This window comes from Lepisosteus platostomus, chromosome 1 (assembly GCF_059453375.1).
Source record: "Lepisosteus platostomus isolate fLepPlt1 chromosome 1, fLepPlt1.hap1, whole genome shotgun sequence".
Classification (NCBI taxonomy): Eukaryota; Metazoa; Chordata; class Actinopteri; order Semionotiformes; family Lepisosteidae; genus Lepisosteus; species Lepisosteus platostomus.
In genome coordinates, this window is record NC_142611.1 from 53,503,804 (window position 1) to 53,526,735 (window position 22,932).

Consider the following 22,932-nt stretch of genomic DNA (forward strand, 5'->3'; position numbering starts at 1 on the left):
AAAATAACTGTTGATCTCTTTTTTTTCAAGTCCTATTGTGCGAGCCATCGACAGACTGACGGATGAAAATGTTGTGCTACCGGCGATGCAAGTTCAAAGACGGCTATGGGCTGACCTCAGTGCGAGCTTTAGTCCGACATCGATAAGAAGAGTGCGCAGAAGGCTTGGATGGAGATACAGAAAAACCAACACAAAGAAAGAGGAAAGACTCAAACAAGTGCTCCAGTGGATTGAACAGGGGGAGGCATTTCATGATGTACTTTTCACCGACGAAACAACAGTGGCTCTGGAACAGTTTTCAACAATGTCATTTTGTAAAAAGGGGAGATATGTGGACAAGCCAAAGCCCAAACATCCACTGAAGGTTCACGTCTGGGGGGGTATATCTAGACGAGGCCCGGTTTAAAGACATTTAAATCTTTCTACGACAGACCAACGCACCACGAGTGCCCCTGTTGGTCAACCAATCACGTACCGCGATATTTTGCCTCATCGCGCGTCACAATGCACGAGGCCGTACGTAGCCAATTACCCCCGGTACGTGTCTGTGCTACGCACTTTGAATGGCTGCATCTATAAGTAATGCATCAAGATAGGCAGGATTGATTTCACTATATTAACAAAACATTGCCTCCTTTTCTTCTTTTTCTGTCGTTGGGGAAAGCTTCTCCTTTGATAGATGTGTTAATGTGAACATTAATAACAGATAAGACTATAATTAATTTGGCACATTTATTAGATGATGAGGTATAATTACAAAATGTTAAATGCTAAGAGACCATAAAGAGTATCATGCAGGTATGAAAGAGACTTCCAGGGCTTACAGAAGAGTTCTTAGTCTTTCACCTTGTGCTCTTATCTGAATTAGCATTACCTCAGCAGATGTACCTTTTACATTAATTCAAGCACAGTGAACACAAATGCTCTCTACTCTATAATTAATGATATGCATGATGACAGGAAGATTTTTTTCTCTTCAGTGCACTGTTTCTTTCAAAAGGCATGTGAAGCCACTAGAACTAGAAATAAAATACTGCATTAGGATTAGTATTAGGATTATATTTAATGTATTTTATATTTTCTAGTATTTATTTAAAGTGTTTTGCTTTATGAATACAGTATTTTATATATATAAATCTAGGAAAAAGTTTGTGTGTATGGAATTAAGTATAAATGAATGCTTATATTTTTAAAATACCTTCAGTTAATAAGTTTCTCCTTCTTATGTGCTGTTTGATTTATGTTTGATTTTAAAATGTTCTACTCTTACACAATATTTTCTTTCTATTGATTCATTTTTCCCCTTATGATCAGGCCACCTTAATGTCTGATTACTGAGACAGAAAAAATGTTTCAGAATGAGCTGTTAAGCTTTATATGATGTAACTGTTTCAATAACAAATGAACAGAAACCTCCCAAACATCTCTGTAAAGTGTATAAGGCAACAAAACTTAAGACCACAGACAGCGAATCATATGTGACCATAAGTAATACTGTAACTGAGATGGGGAGTATAACCATGGCAGGTAAAATGCCATAGTTTGTATCAATTAATGTAATGTTTAATGGTGATGTTAAAATGTATCCTGTGGTTATGCTTTTTAAAATCCAGAAAGTAAGTTGTGTAAAGTTTTGGATTTGGAAGAATTTATTATATGGTTTCCGTACTGGCAATGCTGGCAATGATACAATATGAGAGCAATATTGAGTTCAGTGTTTTGACACCAGAAATTGAATGCAAAGTTATGAGAGATTGGTAATAAAAAATATAACATTATTACATTCAATTCAAAGCCAATTTTTAGTTCTTATAGTACTTATAGCCAGCAGCCATATCACCCTGCAACTCACAACTGGCAACCCACTGAAGCTAAGCAGGTGTGAGCCTGGTCAGTACCTGGATGGGAGACCTCCTGGGAAAAACTAAGGTTGCTGCTGGAAGAGGTGTTAGTGGGGCCAGCGGGGGGCGCTCACCCTGCGGTCCATGTGGGTCCTAATGCCCCAGTATAGTGACGGGGACACTATACTGTAAACAGGCGCCGTCCTTCGGATGAGACGTAAAACCGAGGTCCTGACTCTCTGTGGTCATTAAAAATCCCAGGGCGCTTCTCGAAAAGAGTAGGGGTGTAACCCCGGTGTCCTGGCCAAATTTCCAATTGGCCCTTACTAATCATGGCCTCCTAATAATCCCCCTCTATGAATTGGCTACATTACTCTGCTCTCCTCCCCACTGATAGCTAATGTGTGGTGAGCGTTCTGGCGCACTATGGCTGCCGTCGCATCATCCAGGTGGATGCTGCACATTGGTGGTGGTGGAGGGGAGTCCCCATTACCTGTAAAGCGCTTTGAGTGGAGTGTCCAGAAAAGCGCTATATAAGTGTAAGCAATTATTATTATTATTATTATTATTTATCCACACATCAGTAATACGTTTTGCAAAATGCATCTTTTCATTCAGAAGAAAAAAGAGCAAAAAGTATGACATCCATCCATCCATCTTCCAACTGCTTCATCCAATTCCAGGGGAAAAGTACAACTGTGGAACACAAATTACCATTATATGTGTGCATTAACTACTATATTGCAAAGGATCTTAATATTAAAATACTATACTTTAGTTGGAATCAGTTGTGTCAAAGCACATTCTGTGTTCAGATTTAAATAAATTGTTTTCAGTATTTGTGGGGTTCCTGGAAGGGGTATGGGTTCCACAAGTAATTAAGCTTAGTAGTTACTTAGAATCCACCACCCACACACAAACACAAGCAACTTACATAATTAACCTTGGAACAACCAGCATAATTTGAAATTGTATAATTAGGAACACACAGAAATGCCTGGAGGTAAGAAGATCCCAGCTCATGAATAACTTTTTTAAGATACAGTAGCTAAATAACCATGCTGTATTTCTGAAAATTAACTCATAACCAATGAAGGGTTCTAAGTGGAATAGTGTGAGCACATAATCTAAGATTTGCATTCTGTTCAAGCAGGAGCATGTTAAGTTCACAAGATAACCAGGGAGTTTCAATAGTTCAGACAAGAGATCACAAAGGCAGTTACTGACATCTGTATGGAAGGGAAAAAAAATGTTTGCATGGATAAGTAACAGTAGGCGTTTTCTATCAGAACTTTCAAATAAAATGGTACATCCTTAGTTTGCATTTTGAATGTTTTGTTTTGTTTATGATGCATGCAGTATTAGTATTTAGTTCATAAAATAAAGTAACAAATGGGTGTGAAGAAAACTGTATAACATTTTATCATTTAGAGGACAATCTTTATGCTTATGTACTCTCCATAGTTTTCCATAGAAAACACTTGTTTAAATTTAAAACAGAATACCCCAAACAAAGAAGAATATAACAACATGCAGTGAAGGTGCAACAAAGTAGTAAAATGAAATGTTTATTTCTTAAGAGCATAAGAAATTATTGAAATTATTTCTGAAGAGTAATTCAGGCCTTGTTCCATGGAGTCCAAATAGATATATTTTTTATTGACCTGGAACCAGGCCCGAGATTTCAGCATGTGCAATAGGATTCATAGTGCAATGAGAGGGTAAATTAAATGCCATAAAGTAATGGTCTCAAAAGTTTTATTATATTAAAAATATATCAGGAAAAAAAAGTAAATATTAAAATGATTAAAAAACAGACTGTATTCATAGAAAGCATATAGAATGAATTGCAAGAACAAATAAAAGTCTATTTATAAATCCAGGAAGACACAGAAAGAAATATTACAAATAGTTGCTGAGAGTTTAGATGGTTGAGCCTAAACATGTCTCATATAATACTGTAAGTGAGATTATTATGGTGGTGTCAATTTCAAGCATTTTAAAATATGATGAGGAAATGACATTTTGAAGTACTGGTTTTGATGCTGCTTGAAGGTGCCTGACATGACAGTTTGAATCTTTGGTCTAAACACAAGAGCTGGTCTTGTTAGCCACCGTATGAGTTGAATTTACTCCCTGATTGAGGAAAGGTCATGCTGAAGAAGTGCATGAAATTGTTTTATAGCCAGACATAACAAACTGTATATACCACAGTAATTCAACTAAAGGGAGGTACAGTATTTATTTAGTTTGGGTGTATTTGTTACAATGGGTTTGGTAATCAAACTTTTGAGGATCAAAGATGGAAAATTAAGTGTGTTTCTAAATCAATGTATTTCAAGTATGTACAAAAAAGCATTCTTGAGTAAATATAGAGGGTAGATACAATGTTTAATGTAAGGCATACAGTATATACCGTACAGTATATCTAGGACCAGGTATGTATGACTTTGATAGTGTTTTTAAACCTTTTAAATACCTTGTAGTCTTCTTTGTTCAAAATGGATTAGTTATTTTAGCCTGTCGTTATTGGAAATTCCTTTAAGCCAAATATTTTATCTGGTTTATCTTGCCTGGATTAATTTCAGACCAGCAATATCTTTTTGTAATATGCTTACCAAAAGTGTATCTATACCAGTATTTTAAGATTCTTTTATCTATATATTTTTATTATTCCACATTCTGTCTATAAGTTGCACATGATATACCTGCATGAACACCTAGTATGTTTCCATAAGAAGCTTCTTCAGCTACCTTAGCAGTGTTTACTAATCATATGCTTTTGAAACATTTGCAATGTTCACTAGTTTAGTAAGTATATCAGATATACATATATACATATCCCAATATACTGTATAAATCTTTGTGATAGTCCATTAATTATGTGAACCCAATTTAAACATTCACCCCCACATCCATACTCTTTGATTCCTAACCTAATAAAATAGTGTGAGAGTAGAAAGTATCTGACAATGTAATGTGCAATGTAAAGTAGAAATCACCATTTCATGTCAGAAATCATTTATTTGACTTATGCTTAGAAAATATGAAAAGATACATTTACTGTATATGTATCGTGTACAAACACCTTTTAATGACTTCTTTCATGCAGTATTATAAATAATGATTTATTTTTACAGGTCCTTGGTGTTGATGTTGTTAATGATGCTAAAACTATTGTATGATGAGTCAATTCTAGTATCAATAAATACTCTAGAAAAAATATTATCTGGAAAAAACTTAAGTTTCATTAACATATTACAGTTAGTTCTTAATCTTTCTTATTTTATGTTATTTTTAATATAAACAGATTATGATTATATAAAGAAAATATTAAGAGAAGATTATCTTAAACTTACTTAATGACCTTCAAAAATTAATCTAAAATAAAAGTCATAATCTTTTACTCAGATTTTTATCACAATACAGTGCAATCTAGGTAAAGCTACTGCAGTCTCAATGGGTTTTTAAAATCAGTGAAAGCAGAGTATTTTTATTACCTAGACATAAGAATTTTTAGTGAGTAATTGGCTTCATTTAGAGAACCAAGTATTAAATCTGTGAGATGCTGTCATGAGCAAACACTACTTTATTGAACCAAGACTGATTTCTCAGATGAACCAATACTTCTTAATTTAGGCATTTCCATATCTTTACAGTCTTTACAGACTTTTGTGAAAGAAAGAGACATGAAATGGATGTTAAGTGTGTTGAGAGGACTCTTAAGCAGGACAATAATAGCTTTAACCTTCAAAGCAGTCATTACCACTAGTTAACAAGCAGAGTTCTAACTTTCAAACCACTAATTAACTGATTTAATTACTGCTTTAGGGGATATGGCAGCATTAGTCAAACCTCTCCTTAGAACATAACGTAACACCATGTTAAATGAAGGGGAAAAAATGTACTCTGTAATCGAGCTTAGTACTTTATATAAGAAGGGCAGAAAACAGGCATGTCCTCCGCAATGTACTGAGGTACAGTTTTACAAGCCTTTTAATTAAACAGCTGAGTTGTTTGTTCATCAGTTCTACTTATGCAATAAAGGGCCCTGTAGGTGTGCAGTTTGAAAAAAAGCTTGCATAATGCAGCACAAGCCTACGCATATCCTGTCCCTGATACATTTTGAATGTATGCAAATGTATATTTAATTCTTTTCAGAAAAGTAAAATATAATGTTCTGAAAGGTTACTTATTAGATGTATTTTATCTTGCCACTTTTGTATGAGGTTATGTCACAGAGTGAAAAAATGGGTGTGGGCCAACAGGTGTCAGGAGCTATGGTGACTTTAAGTTTGCTGAGAAAGGTCGGTGTCTTCATAACGATGGTGCATCTTTGTTGGATCTAGTACTACTACTTATGCCCCTACTAATTAAAGGTCCTTGCACAATTGCACAATAGGTAATTACCACACAGATCAGAAGACAACAGGGATTTTGAGACAGAACAAACTGGGGGATTATAGAACAGGGTGTGAATACCAAATACATTTTTACACCTGGCCAACTGCATACAACCAGCTGATCAATGACATCCAAGCAGTTATTTCTGCCCATGCCTGAGATTTCAATGGAACATTTTCACCTCTCTGAGAATGAGTCACGAGTGCTGGTTAAGGGAGGCAGTCATGAGAACTCATGAGCACACAGAGATAAAAGAAACTGGAGGAAACACAATTTGTACCACTGCACCCAGGAGAGTACCCAGAGCTGTGGAGAAAGGCTCCTTCTTAATCTCCCCTCCCAGCCAAAAGTAGACTCAGAGTCAAAGAGGTTGAGGGAGGAACATGAGGGACTGTTGCCTAAAAGTACACATTCTTCACTCATTTCTTCACTGTGGTGGAGGCACACCAGGTCACTGAGTAGAATTGGTTTTGGAGAATAATGCTTCTGGACCTTTCCTTTGGGATATTTGCTTTGGTAACTGGTGTCATCAGAGTTCTGGTGCTAATCTGGAAAACGTTTCCCTATGTGATAGATTTTTTGTCATGTGCCCTACAAGTTGTGTGGGCAGTCAGAAACATTATGTTATGGGATACTTTTGTGAGATTTGATGGGTAGATTGATAAACCTGTTGCGGGTCAAAAAGGGTCCTAGTATCCTTATCAATGTTAGGTGGCATACAAAACAAAACCAGTTCCTGCATTTAGGGGTAACATTATTTTTAGAAAAATGTTTTTTAAGAAACAGAAAACTACACACTATCTTTGGCTATGGAAAAAAGTAGAATAAAAGTGGAATGAATTGAAAACATACTTATGTGAAAGGGTATATTTCCTCCTGCTAACAAAGTGTTTTTTATTTCTCAAGATAGAGAAGTCCGACGGTGAATTTACTTTCAGTGTTGTAATTAGTGTTCTAAGAAGTGTTGTTTTCTTTTCCTTTTGACACTTCAACTTTCGCTGAATCAAGGAATTGGCAGTTTGTTGTAATGGAAGTACAATAGTAACATACTAATTCCCTGAAGGAAAAAAAAACTCTAAACACTGAACATTTTAGACAAAGGAACTAAACAACGGAACTGAGTAGAAATTCTTATGCCTATATTTGTCTAAAGCAACCAAAAATATCTAATGGATTCTGAGAATTGATATCAATTGATAATTGATATCTGGTTATTAATTAGCTCTTGCCATGTGTCATGAATCTTCCTCACGCAGGCAAGCGCTCCCACATTCCCACGAGCTCTCCCCGTACCAAACGTGCACGCGTCAATCAGTCCTCTACTTTAACCCACATCAGTCCCCCGTAAGTGCTCACGATTGAGATTCTCTCCCTGAGCTTACCTTCTATCTACGCCTTCGCCTTACTCTTGATTCTCCCCTGGACCTCGACCCTGCTTTTTCCGACTACCTCTTTGCCACTCGATTTTGTACCTTCGCCTCTAGAATGCTCTCTCTGATCCTGACCCCTGCCTGTCTCTTCGATTACGCCTCCGCCTTCCGAATCCACTCAGACGCCTCTTCTACACCTTCCCGGACTCCCACCCCTACCAGTCTCCTTGATTACACCTCCGCCTTCTGAATCCACTCCGATGCCTCTTCTACGCCTTCCCGGACTCCAACCCCAGCCTGCTTCCTCGATTGCGCCTACGCCTCTACTACGCCTTCCCGGACTCGGACCCCTGCCTGTTTACTCCAACTACGCCTACGTCTAGCGCCAACCCAACCTAGGGCACCGCATTGGATCCCTATCCTCCGCAGTCAGCCCCTGCGTGACACCATTTCACAATGCTTAACAGTAGAACTGTGTGAAAAGACTTCTATTATGAAGTCAAGTCCGGTACCAGTACAAAGAAAGTTGTATTGCCTTTATTAAAGCTCATATGTGACCAGTGAAATTGCAAAAGTATTCATCTTCCAATGATGTCCCATCTTTGTACATATATATATACAAGTGACTATATAAAAATGTATATGCACATGTGAATATTTTTTCATCAAAACTTCAATGCTCAACCTAAAAAGTTTTATGGGTACAATAAGCTGAATGTCAGCACATTTCCACTACCGAGAACAGGGAGAATTTATTTATACTTTAGACTTGCGAAAATATAGAAAAAGCCTAAAGCATAGAGAAAACAAGCCATGTTTTCAAAGCTGGCAACCTTTAAAGAAAAAGTTGAATGAAATACTGTACTTGGATTATTTAGCTGCTGTGAAAGATCCCTGATTCTGGTAGCCTACCTCCGGGATCTTTGCACATGAAAATATTCAACTTCTACACAGGTGTAAATAGGATATGGCTATATTCATACTTTTACAACAAAAAAGCCTGACACTTCATATTTCCCTATCATTATATCAGGGCAGCCAAGCTGCCTACCAGCTTTCCAAAAACAAAACTCTTTCCCTAAACAAACTTTTCTGAAAACTCACAATATAATGTTTATTGGCTCATTGACTGGTCACTTCTTTCTCTGCTCCCTTTTCCCCCTGATTCAAACACAAAACAGAGTAATGCAAGCGAAAACTATTCAACTTAAGATAATACAGTTGAAACAGTTTTGTCTTATAGTGCAAAAAGGACATATTGTAGGCATTCTCACACATCGCCTATGGGCCTGTGTCAGGCTATAAAAGTACAGGTGGGATGTCTCCCAGGAAATATTTTTTTTTTAGGAAATTCAGGTTGGTATTGACCTGGTGTCTCTCTTACTTGGCCTTCAAGTAGCCATATACTGTAAGCAATAACAATAAGAAAAGGTTCTACAATATGCTAACATTCTGTAAAAGGAAAAAGGACTCTGGCCTGTGGATCTCCGATGAGATGCCTAATATTGCGAGTATGCATAAGATTATACTGAAGTTTAATAAGGAGTATGTCCCTTTAGATCACTTAACTTGTCTATTACATTCAAAACTTAATGTCTTTTATAACGTGGGAAAACATTCTTAGCATACATTGGTCCAGACCTCCCGGCCATTTAGAAAGAGGATTGACACAATGGAATGACCTAACATGTTTGGATAATGTGTATGTCTGTCTCCGAAGGCCATGTACTGTATTCTGTATCTGTAAAAGAAACCCAAGTGTACTTTGTTTTTCTTTTTCTTCATTCCTTTTTTATATTGTGTATAAATAAATATGTTGTTATTAAGAAAAGAAAAGTAATAAACATAAACTGAAAAGAGTCACACTGTCTAATTTGTTGTTAAATCTTGGTGCTTTTTTTAATATGTGATTGTGGCATAATGCCAGGGCGTGTTCAGTGTGGAGGCGGAGCCCTGGATTAAGGGCATTGCATTGCCTTAGCAACCACAGCTGTCCTGGCTAATTAAGGGTGAGCCTCAGCAGTCGGGGCCCTTTAAGACATACTGAGCACTTCCCCAGAGGGATGAGTAACCCCCGCAAGGAGAGAACTTTCCAGTGACAGTCCTGGAGGGGATTGTAAAGTGATCTTAAGTACGTCGTTTTTGCATAGTTTTATTTTCTTTTCTTTTCTCCTGTCCTGCAGTGTATCTCCCACCGGGGCAGGTTGTGTTTTGGTTTTGCACTTCTTTTTTTCCAGACTGGACCCTGTTAGAGAGTGAAAGACCAGTCTGGATACTGCTGTGCAAACAGTACATTTTTCTTTTTCCCCTTTTTGTGTTTTTGTTTTTCCGATTTTCGCTAATCTCACAAACCTCACACTAGTGCTTCCGACTTAGATGGGGAGTCAACACTCTTGGATTGTTACATTTGGTGCCCAACATGGGGCAGAGATTGAAGACGTTAGCAAACCAACAATTTTTTGTTTATTTTCCCTCTCCACTGCCACTGAAGAATGTGGTAATAGCACTACAGCTGATGGCAATCACACCCAGCAAAAAAGCCCTCTCAATCTGGCTGTCCAGGGTTCAGACCTTTTTCTTTATTCCTGGTCCAGTCTGGATCCCTCTGTCAAAGGTGGTCCCCTCTTTTTCCACTGTCAGGTGCCTCCCCCTTTTCTGTCCAGTCTGGACAGGCTGTTAAAAGCAGCTTTTACTATTCTTTTTTGATTATTTTGGCCTGAACCCTGCAGTAAGGTGATGTTTGTTTGTTTTTTCTTTCTTTCCTTTTTCTGTCTAACATTTTTCTCCAAAAGGAGTATTGTTTTTTCTCATCACACACTCTCTCCCCTGGTTGTTGTTTGTCAGAAGGGGGAGTGGATTTGGAATTGTCCAGTGTTCGGTCAGCCGGTGGCCTCCCTCGTGAGGGGGTAGATATGTGGCGTAACGCGGGGGAGTGTTTATTGTGGAGGCGGAGCCCTGGACTATCGGCAACGTGTTACCTTAGCAAACACAGCTGTCCTGGCTAATTAAGGATGAGCAGCAGCTGTCGGGGCCCTTTAAGACACACTGAGCACTTCCCCAGAAGGACAAGCAACCCCCACAAGGGGAGAACCTGCGAGCAATAGTCCCAGAGGGGACTGTGACGAAAACATTGAGGTCTTTGTTATTCCTCTTTTTATTTTCTTTTTCGTTTCTCCTGTCCCATTATATATCTCCCACAGAGGCAGGCTAAACATTTCCTCCCCTGTTCCACCGTGTCCCACTGGGACAGGATGAGTTATTTTTTGTGTGTTTTTGCCTTGCACTCCTTTTCTTCCAGACAGGATTCTGTCAGATAAGGAAAGTCCAGTCTGGATATCGCTGTGCCAAGTGGTTCTTTTACTTAAGGCTGGATCCTGCTAAATACGGACAGTCCAGCCTGGATGACACTGTGCAAAACGGCACATTTTTCTTTTAGTTTTTCCCCTTTTCGTATTTTATTTTTTGTTTTTTGCTAACCTCACACCAATGCCTCCGCCTTCTTGATGGGGCATTGACTCTTACCAGTGTTGGCCATGGCTCATCCCACTCCCACATTGCTACAGATGTAATTAAGCATTTTAGTCATTCCTTTAACTAACTTGTAACCGCATTGCATGATCAGTGTTGCTGAGGTAATGTGAATGTTTTATTTTTCAACATTTGTTTCTTGTTTGAATTGAGACCATTAAATGGAATGTATTCATCTTCATTTCTCAGATAATCCTGAGATTTTCCCCACCTAAACATTATAAATATTATACATAATCCCCTTCTCTCTCTCACATACTTATTTTCCATCTCCCCTCCACCCCATCTCTGCTTCTGCAGCTAACTCTTGGTCACTCCTGCAAGAAACCTTTCAATAGGCTTAAGTCTTGGGTGATGTTTTGGGTGAGTTGGGTGAGTTGAATGCATTTAAAAAAAAGAGATGATAAAAATAAATGAATACCTATCTGACAAATCAAATTCTATTTAAAAAATAAAACTACATAAGTGGATACTATACAGTTTGAATCAATACATACAGTACATATGTAGATGATTGTTTGTTAATCAACCTGATGATCTAAGTTTTGAAAATCAGAAACTCTTTTCATGTCAAGGCCCATTTCCAAATATGAACATTTCCCATCAATAGTTTTGTTGTACAACAATGGGATGCCTTGAGAGGGTGTGCCCTCAATTTTCCCACTGCCAGTTTGTGAAGCAGAGCCAGAGACGCTCCTTACATAGCATCACAAAAATACTTTCTTTCCAAAGTACTGAGCGTAATCCCAGGAGTCCCACACCTGCCAGAATCAAAGCAGACTCCAAGCCTATACGGGCAGGGGGGATAAAATAGAGATGGTATTGTAGTATTTGATCTCCTGTCACAGCTTGAGGACAGATAGAGATCCAACAATAAAAATACAGATTTTATTATTATTATTATTTTTATTATTATTATTATTATTATTATTATTATTATTATTATTATTATTATTATTATTATTATTATTATTACAGCTTTAGGGAACTGAGAATGTCTCTTAGATTTTAGATAAAGTTTGTGACACTTGGCAGAAAAAATACTTCTCACTTCAAAGCAGAGAGGATGTTTGTTGAGATGTGGGGGTCCCTTGATCAGAAACCATTGTAAAGTCCAGTTTAGTTTACCTAGGTAAGTTGTGAGTTAATGATCGTCGATAAACAGTACAGAAACACACTATATAAGATCACATAAGGAGCCCGGAGAGTAAACAAGAAGAAGCAGGGATGAAGAGAGAGGAGAGGCAAGAGTCCAGTGGAGTTGGAACTTGAGGGTTGCGCCAGGAGAGAGCCAATACTTCATGATCATCCAAACACGACCTGACTTGAACTAAGTATATGAACCTTGTTAGAGAGAGCTTGTAAATCTGGATTTTTAGAGAACTTGGGTTTCCAGGGTACAAAAAAAACATTGTTTAAAAACATCTTTCCGGCTTAGGGTGCATCTTTAGATTAGGGAGATTCTCCCATTTATTTTGTGGCATCCAGGGTGCAGAGAGATTTAATGTTTTTAGAAGGCTGCTTATCTCTTATTTGGCCTATGTAGGCATTAATTAAGATGCCTTCATACTTAGTAGAAGTCTGGGGGGTTTTCTAGGTGGTTAGAATGCTAGCCCTCTGAAACACCTTGTCACTTAATACTGTACATAGAGTAAATTATGTCTTGTTGTGTTCTGTTGTGTTTAGAGTAGTTTGGGTTGTGTCATTGTATTTGTATTAGTACATATATTTGTATTTGGTTGGCCTAATAGATATTTAAAATACATAGCTGACATTTTGTCACTATATTTTAGAGTTTAAGCTAATTTAATATGTCTTAAATTATTATTATTGTTGTTGTTGTTAATGAATTTCATTAATAATATGTAATAATATGTAAGGTTTTGACATAAATGTCGACTAATTTATTTTTCTTATTATAATATATTTATTATTGTTTTGGAAACATTGTAAGTAATCAGTCATGTCATTAAAGCTTGCTGAATCTGAATTTGTATGTATGTAAACTGTTCCCTTATCTTATTTTGTCATCTGCTTAGTCATAGTTGCCAAGTGTTCCAGGTGTAACTCAGTCTAAAACCAATTGTTGTTCAAACATTAAGTCAGTCATTAAGTCTTAGTAGACCAATAGATGTGACAGCCTTCTTAAATGATATACAAACAGACATTCAAAAAATAGTGTAGAAAAGAAAAGACACAAGAGAGAAAATAAACTTTAGAACAGTACCTCTTTTGACTGACCAAGAGTCCAGAACTCATCCAGGTAATTTGAGCACTAAAAATAATGGACTTTGAAATTAAGTAAGGGACTGTTGTTTTATATTTGTTGGAGATACTGATTTTTAGCCACTAGGCTAAAAGAAATCTGATTGTTTAGTGATACATTAATTTTAAGACTAAAGAAGCTTCCCATTTTTAGCATCTGTTTAAGAGACATACAGTATATAGTCCTGAGTGGGATCTTTAATTTGATAAGATACATGTCCCTTCCCTTTTTTTTTCTCGTGTTGATTTTGTGTCTGAGATGCAGGGTAGGGTTTTGTGTTGTCAGAGTGTTTAAAAGGCAGGATTCTGATACTCACAGATATTGTATGTAAATATCTGTTAAAAATACTAACAAACATTGCTGGAGTATATTTTTTAAATTAATCATCTAAGTTTTATGCCTGGTTAGTACTTTGTAACCATGCTGTTCCAGAAAAACAAAGTGGTGGATAGCATTGCTGCCTCATAGCCATGGGGTCCAGGGTTCAATTCTAGGGTACTATCTTTGTGGAGTCTGTATGTGCTTTCTGTGTTTGTGTAGGTTTCCTCCATTTGCTCTGGTTATCTTCCATAGTCCAAAGACATACTCATACTGGAGATAACTTACCTACTGTATGTATGTTAATATGTATGTTTTTGTGCTTGTGTCTGCCCTGTGATGGACTGGTGTCCATTCGGGGAGTATCCTGCTGATAAAGTGATGGATTCAATGAAGTGGTTAAAAAAATGATTGATGGATAAAGGAGTTGTATACTTTTTACTTGTATTAATTTGTTTGCTTTGCAAGCTGGTATCTGGACTTGATCTTGATATATATTTTGTTCTGATTTGATTTTTTTTAAAGTTATGCATTACTCATTACAATACTTGTAGACAAGTGTTGCATATTAATTCACAGGAATGTCCCATTGCTCATGTTGCAAGTCAATTTACAGAATGAATACATTTGAGAGGAAGCTGTTTGCTCTACTTGCTGCACATTTAAAACTGCCTATTTTTTTGTAAGAATTTAAACATCTTACTTGCCATCAGAAAAACAGGTAAGAGTTTTTGGAGAATGGAATAAGCTACCCAGTCATTATGTTGATGTTGAAGTTGATACCTTGACTGGATGATATCTTTGGATCAATAAGCTACTAATTACTAAACAAGCTAGATGAATGAGTTCATTTAGTCTGCTATGTTCCCAAATGTTCAAATGCAGAAACAGAACATGTGATCATTCAGAGTGCAGGGTGGATCTAATAATCCTGATATTGTTGGTTTAAGCCTGAGCTATATTGCAACCATGTTACCCCAGAGAACAGGGCACAACTAGCTAACTCCCACTAAAACTTGGTGGGCTTGAACATAAGAACAGAAAAAGGTCATTTGAGTCATTTTTCACATTTGGCTGACATGTAACTTTCCAGGAGAGTATGAACTTTAACTGTTTTTACAGAGACCACTGTGTGGCCAACTCCATGTGTATTATAGGGTGCTTGGTACTATACATACATAATGATAAATGCTGGATTGCTTTGACACTGGAGTCCTAATGTGTGCTGGTACTGTATGAGGGTCACACTGGTGAATATGTGTTAATAATAACTAAACTGGAGGAATAAAAATAAAATTGGTGATTGCATCATTAAAAATTAATTTAAAATTGACAGATGTTTTTTTCTAAACCTGTATCTCTTACTTTCACAGCTATAATTGATATTCTTGTGCTTTGTAGCAGCTTAGTACTGCAGTACATACACAGCAAGAGCTATAAATCAAGCACAAGATCACATAAAAATGAATGCAGTCGAGACTGAAGTTTCAGTATCTCGTTATAAAGTAACATAAAAAGTAATGAGTCATAAGCTGTGAAAAATCAGTATACATATTGTCCTTTTTTGCTGCATGTTGTCAAGGTCCACATCCCAAATGCATGCTTCATGCCGGGGGGTAAGGTGACATAGTTGAATACAAGAAGAAATATTGGCTAGCGCTGCTCAGATAAAGTTTGAGTGTTGCAAATATATATTTACTACTTTGCCTCTCTCTCTTTAATGTCCATGGAAATATGCATTTTTTAAATGTGAATTATAAGCAACTGTTATTACATTAAGCATGGACTGGCTTTGCAGTAAAATTCTTAGATTAATAAATATAAATGCCACAGCCATGATATGAAAGAGGGTCTGATTATTCCTTTATAGCTTGTTATATCATGAAAAAGCATAGGAATTATTTTCAAGAGATACATACAAATTCAAGAGATATGTCTGCATTCATGCAGGATGCAGTTATTTTGTGATATGGCTCAGACTAGTATCAAACTAATTTTATGTTAAACATTTTGTGTTATGTTCTAGGTGCAAGTTCATAATGACAGCATGTTTTGTGAGAATATATGTGATGAAATTTCAGTAGTAGAAATATTAGAAATTCAGGGGAAGCTAATGTTGAATTAGTGGAACTCCAAAGATAATTTTATTAAATAAGGTGTTGAAAATAAATAAAAAATAATTCTAAAGTTATCTACAAACCCCAACGGTCTGAGAAACAGGCCACATATTTATTTTCATCTTCTATTTGGTGGTGTAGAAATAGACTAGTACTTAGGATAAATATGTATTAGAAAATCCTAAACCTACAAAACATAAACATTACGACTACAGTATGTATAATTATTTACAACACCAATGTGGTCTAGAGTCCAAAACCTTGTACTTTTCTTTTACTAGATCTTAATCACTCTTATACGCTCAGAAGAATACATGAAGTCTTTATAAAGGTAAACATGGCTGTTTTCATAAACCAATCAATTATCTACAGTTTAGCCCACCCTCTAAACTGGAGCTAAACAAGAGACACAAAAATATGGGCCTTTGGGCCCTAACATATACCCAATAAAATAGCAGACAAAATCAGCCTAATGGATTTCCAAAAGGAAACTGAAACAGGTCCACTAATATGAAAATACAGTACTTGGTTCTGATTTCACCTATATAACTGCTGTCTCTTTTTTAACACCTACTACTTAATTTCTTATCTGCTTAGTGATGTGCATTTGGTCTTCCCTAGATCAAGGTTTCTTTATCTTAGTAGGTAAGGAAAAGCTACTCAATACTAATACCCACACTCATCTGACACACTGGAGCCTGAAGTGGCAGGAAGGATGACCCCTTTCTTATATACTGTACAAGAAACTAATGAATAAAGAACTTTCAATAAAATAAAAAAAACAGGAATAAAATCAGGCATTATACTAATTTCCTCAGGATAATATGGCATAACACCTCTTACAACAGTGTTTATAAAAAAACAAGAACACATTATTGCTTTGATTAATTTAACAGGAATATGAATCTATAGTTAAGAGATGTTTTTATTATTACATACCCATCTGGTTAAATGTTAATGTATAATCAGGGTTGTCATGCTATACTATTTACAGAAAAACATTAACTCTGTGAGTTAGAGCAAAGAGATGCTGTAGATCCAAGAATATAGCCATGGCAATGGCTGTTTCTTTCTGACACTGCTAAATTGAGGGGAATAGCATGTCTTGTTAAAAACTGGAATGATTTTATCCATTTTTACTCAACCGTTATATGTATTTTCCTACTTGGTGCACAATGAGTTCTTAACAACTTCTGGGTTTACTTCTATAATGTCACACTTCATGACAATAATAACTGTGTTGCTATAGTAATCAGAAGTCACCACAGGAAGAAAATTTACACTGATGGCTAATTCTGCACTCCTGTGGTTTGAAAAAAAAATCAATTTCTGTCAGATAATGATAGTCCCTTTGTACGCAGTTGGCTGTTTCTTGTAAGCATAAAAGTGCATTTTTCTTTCAAGAAGCACACTGCTATTCTTATCTTTATAAATGTTGTAGTCACTCACTTTGAAACAAAATGTATTTATAAATGTTCTTTTTATTTTTTTAACAATTAAATGAAATGTTATTTTCACAATCTCCTTAATGTGTATATATTTTAAGTGACTTTTCCTAAACAGTTTAGATGAAGTAGAACTACTATGGAATATAAAGGTGAGTATTTATAGTGCTATTTCTTCTAATTATTTTGTTCATACTTTTATCAAATATTCCTTTTTATGCAATGAGAAGTCTGTGTCAAACTGTTCTTATGTAGAATAAAATATTCACGCTCTGTGTCTATTTAGTAATTCAGTAGAAACCATATCACCTATCTGAGTGTTCAGGAAACACAGATGATATAGGATTTTGAACTAAGTTTAGTTTGACAACGTTTATGCTTAAAAATACATTTTATACATTTGGATAATAATGGTGGTAATAATTATGTCTGGAACTATATGTGGATAATTGTATCTTGTCTTTGAGCAATTCAGCTTGTTGTGGTCCAATGACAGCTACCTGTACATTGATACATTAATTTTGTACTTCCTTTAGTTAACAATACCTTTGAGAACTTTTTCCAAACAGAAAACATGAAGATAAGTATTTTTTGGTTCTTACGTTGGTAAACAGCAATAGTATCTTGGTTACAGTGTTTTATTTTAAATGGACACACACCACACCACATAACATATAGTAATATATAGTACATCGATTGCAGTACACCAGTATTTGATGTACTTAGTTTGTGATGATTTTTACACTATACTATTTATCCATTCAGTGGGAGTGATCTGCATTGTAAAATGTGTTCTCCTCTTCCTGAACAAAGTTAGAAAAAAATGTTTACAATTGCTTTTAATTATTTCAATTCAGAGTTTCAATGAAATAATAATTTTGTGAGTATATAGTGGAAGGAATCTCGGAAAATGACCAATCATTCCAGACTTTATTAAAGCAATAATAGGTATAATTCTAAAAACTTTAATTATTATATTTATATCATATTTCACTCTTTTATTAATAACATATCTACCATATGGCATGCAAAATGGAAAAATAGTCAACTCAGCTACGGATGTAAAGTCATAGAATAAATAAAATTGTTAACAAAAAATAATGGCCTTGTTTCTTGTGATAACATTGTCAGGAATACATGTGTTATTCAAATATGAAAATCGGTCAAAGCCTATTATCAAAGGGTACAATTCTGACAAAATGATTATTTTCTTATCCCAGATAACTTTCCTCAAACATAATTAATTTGCATGATGTCTGGTGAAGGGCACCAATTGATTTATTAAACATATTGTGAAAGTTTGATTTAAGTTTTAAAAAGGTACGGTTGGACTTTTTAAATCAGAATCACCTTTATTCGCCATGTACATTTCATGTACAAGGAATTTGCTGTGGTGTTCTTGGTGCTGCAAAAACATTCTACATATACCTTACACAAACAAGACAAATATACATCATTATGATAGTGCACATACTGTATGACTAGGAATATTGTTTAAGCAAAAAGAAAGCCAAAGGAAAGTAGCTCATCAAATACTGTGTGTTTCTGGTTGTAATGGACCAGTAGAGTCTTCCTGAGAGCTGTTTATGAAACAGGTGGTCACCAGCAATCTTTCCTGCCTGTTTCTTTGATCTGAAATTGTACAAATCATTGATGCAGCGCAGATAACAGCCAACACATTGCCAAACCAAACATTTATAGAGGCAGTCAGAATGCTCTCAATAATGGCTCTCTTAAACTGATGAGAATTAGTTGATAGACACCAAAGTTTTTCAGCTGGTGCAAAAAGTACAGTATGTTTTCTGCTGTGTTTTTTTTTTGTGATACAGGTGATATTCAAGATTACCAGGGAGAGAGGTTTTGGAGAGTGTTTTTGGACATCAATCACCATTTCCACTGTTTTAAGGGTATTAAGCTCCAGGTGGTTGTTAGGTCACCATGATACCAATTGACTCACCTCCCTGCTGTACATGGTCTATTCATAATTAGTGCTGAGACCTACAAAGCTGATGTCATCCACAAAATTAATTAGTTTGATGGAAGAGTCACTGGAGGTGCAATCACTGGTGTACAAGGCACAGAGTAATGGGTTAAACACACATCCTTGAGGTAAACTGGTATTCACAAACAGACAGCGTGACAAGTAAGGGCCTAGCCATACCCATTGCCTTCTATCTGTGAGAAAGTTTAAAATCACTGGCAGATAGAAAGTGGAACATTTAACTGTAACAATTTATTGTAAATTAGTTCTGGAACAATTAAATGCAGAGCCAAAATCCACAAACAAAAAAGAATTTTGAACAGACACCTGAGGATTCTAGACATTGCACAGTGTAGCGAAGGCCCATATTAACAGCATTATCCACTGAGCTGTTGACCCTATATGCAAAGGATCAATATTTGAATGTGTAATAGTGTTAAGATAATGAAGTATCATAAGATCGTAAGATCAAATGTCTTCATTATGATGGAAGTAAGAGCAACTGCTGTATAGACATTAAGACAAGCTATTTTTCCATTCTGTAGTAGAGGAAAGGAACAATAATGGAAGATTTAAAGCAGGTGGGGATCTTAAACTAATCCAGAGACTGATTAAATATATCAGTGAACGCTGGGGCTAACAATTCTACACAATACTTCAATGTAACAGGGGTGACCGGGTCTGGTCCAGAAGCTTTCCATATTTCTGCATTGCAAAGAGCTTGTGATTTCCCTGTTTTGTGATAATTAGAGAAGGCTGAAGAGGAGAGGAGTAAATTGAGAAGTCAATGTTTTCTAGTTGCAGCTAAATGGAAAAGGTAGGCAATGAGGACAATGAGGTAGTTGAATTTGAGGAGGTCATTAGGATGCATGAACTAACTTCTGTTTTTTAAATCTACAATAAAACATGTAGTTAACTGTGGTTTTGAACGCAAGCCTACCAATCTAAAACAGATTGATATGAATCATGAGAAGTGTCACTGACATTAGATCAGAGGGATGTTGGCAGGGTCACAATGTATACAGCATCATACAGTTCTTTGCTCTTTTGTTCATCAGTAACCTTAGATGAAGACATTGGGCATTTGAATGATGGGATTTACAGTGCAGTTGTTATCAATTCTAATTAATGTGACAAAATAATAAAATATACATGTAAAGCATACTGTATTTGATATTTTAATATTTGAAATGAACTTGCCTGGTTGATGAAATGACAGCTTGGCCGTTTGGATGAGGCTGACAAAACTCCCTTCACTTGCTAGGAATTAACCAGGGAGGCTTAAATAGTGAAGATGCACCCTATCTTGCACCTAGGGATTCAAGATAAGATGCGCACCAAGTGTATTCAGCAGGCAGGATTAATAGGAGGACGGAAGTGTGAGATTAAAATTCAACCTCTTCCCAAACATCTGTTTAAAAAAATATTTTAGTGTACCTGTCCTTTACAACCACAGCAACTATCTAACCACAGTTTATAATAATAACGATGATGAGTGGTCAGTACCACATAAACTCCAGATCAAATATATGATTTGGGATGTTAAGCCTTGTAGTTGTTTGCATGACTTTGAAGGATTCTGAATGAAAGAAAATCATAAGTCCATATGCAATTATACATAGAAATGAAAAAAAAAAGATTTCTGTGAAAGCTGTTTAGGAATTAAAAATAATATTGCATAAACAGTATTTTTGGAGTTAATTGATTTTGCATTTTTGCATAGTATGTTTCATCCCAAAGGATCCCAATGCTTTATATATATAGGAGTGAACCCACTTCATCCACCATTAAAATGCAGCAAACACCCACCTGTGTGACCTGGGTGATTTGATAAGTAAAGTCTGAGAGAAAGACATACCACAATTTCCACAAATCATTGTCTCACTAGGGTATAAATATGAATTTTTATACCATTATTTTCAGCTAGTACCAAGCTGACACCCCCAGTGCCTCTGCCAATGCAGCAACAGTTTGACTGCAAAGTAATTTGACTCCATCATCCATATGGCCAAGCAGGTTAAAGTCAAACATCTATAAAAGCACTTTGTTTATCACAGTCTCAGTATTATTATTTGTGTCTTCTGAATTGCAGTTCGGTTCAGTTACTGCCAAGACATTTTAGCACTAGAATTATAAGTACAGTAAAAGGGTTGGAGAAAGATTTCAGAACCAGTACTAATAAAAACAAGAGGCACATGAGCAGGGCAATAAACCGATGGCTCTTTTAAACAGTAAGCTGAGAGCAGTGAGTTAAAATAGCTCCAGGAGAGTTTTGTATTTATCAGCCTCATTACTGATTTCAACTGATCACAATACCTCTATCAACTCCCCAGATCTCTAGATTTTATCTAGGTCTATCGCTCTTATTTTCCTCTTTTTTCATCTTTGAACTATTGGCTTTTTCCTTGCTGTAAATCCATTAAAACCACATTTATTTTAGCAGATTGGTTCAGACAAGGATTCTGGGATTATAGGTCCCAACATTTCATTTTGACTACTTGGTTCAAGTTTGTTCTTGCAATTTGCTACGGTGTTTATATTATATCTCATAGAACTTAGCTGCAAATGTGCACAAACTGGTTATTTTTTGGGTTCCTTTTGTTGTCACTGAGATATTACATGGAATTTGGTTTTCTTAATCCTTTTTATACCATTTTAGACTTCATACAGTATATCAAGCATTTTAAGGTTAACTATTGGAATCTGCAAGACATCCCATGAAGAATATTGCATATACACTTTTTCACCTTATGTTATTTAATGTGTATTCAACTTGTCTTATTCAGTAATGCTGCTGATTTTGTACAGTTCACAGGTTCTTCAAAAAACAAAACCTCAAAATAAAAGGTATAAAGTCAGTGTTTATGAACATTAATCCTAAAATGGTTAAAGCAATAATCACATGGAAGCTGCAACTGAAATTTGTTTTTGATGGCAACTGAAATACTACTGGAAGAAAATCACTTCATAAACTGAGTATTAAGTCTTTAATAAAAATGTATTACCTTATAGTAAAGAAAGAACAATATCAAAAAATAAATCTAGAATAACCTATTACACTTTTTTGCACACATTTTGATTTTCATTATCTTCAAATTATTTATATATTTCCCTAATTTGCATTAAGACTCTGTCATTAAGAAAGTAATACCGATTTTCTGACACAAAGTACAGTAAGTGAACAACAAATACATCCTAAAAATCTCATTGATGTAATACCTCCTAGTAATATAGGAACAATGTACTGTAAATGAGTTCACATTCAATTTGTACATTATATTACTTTCATATTGAAGCAGTATGGCAGGTCAATTTGTACCAGCAGCAAGGTGGTGGTGGACCTGCGCACGTTATTTACAAGTTAGTTGGGTCTTTGCACTAAAGCAAATTATAACCCTATGGGGAATTTCATGAGCTGGTGCTAAATGTATTCATTGGGTTTTGTGAGTTGCATTTATTCCTCCAAACCCTCCAGTTTTTTACCTGCTGGAAAATACAGTATACTATATTTGTATTATACTTAGTAAACCTGAGTCAACGAACACTGAAACTTCAGTACATATGTCACAGGGTCACAAAAGTTGGATTTATAAACTATAAAAGCATATAGTGTCTAGTTTTTTTGTCAGCGTTGATGTTTTTTTCTACTTTGCTACTGTTTC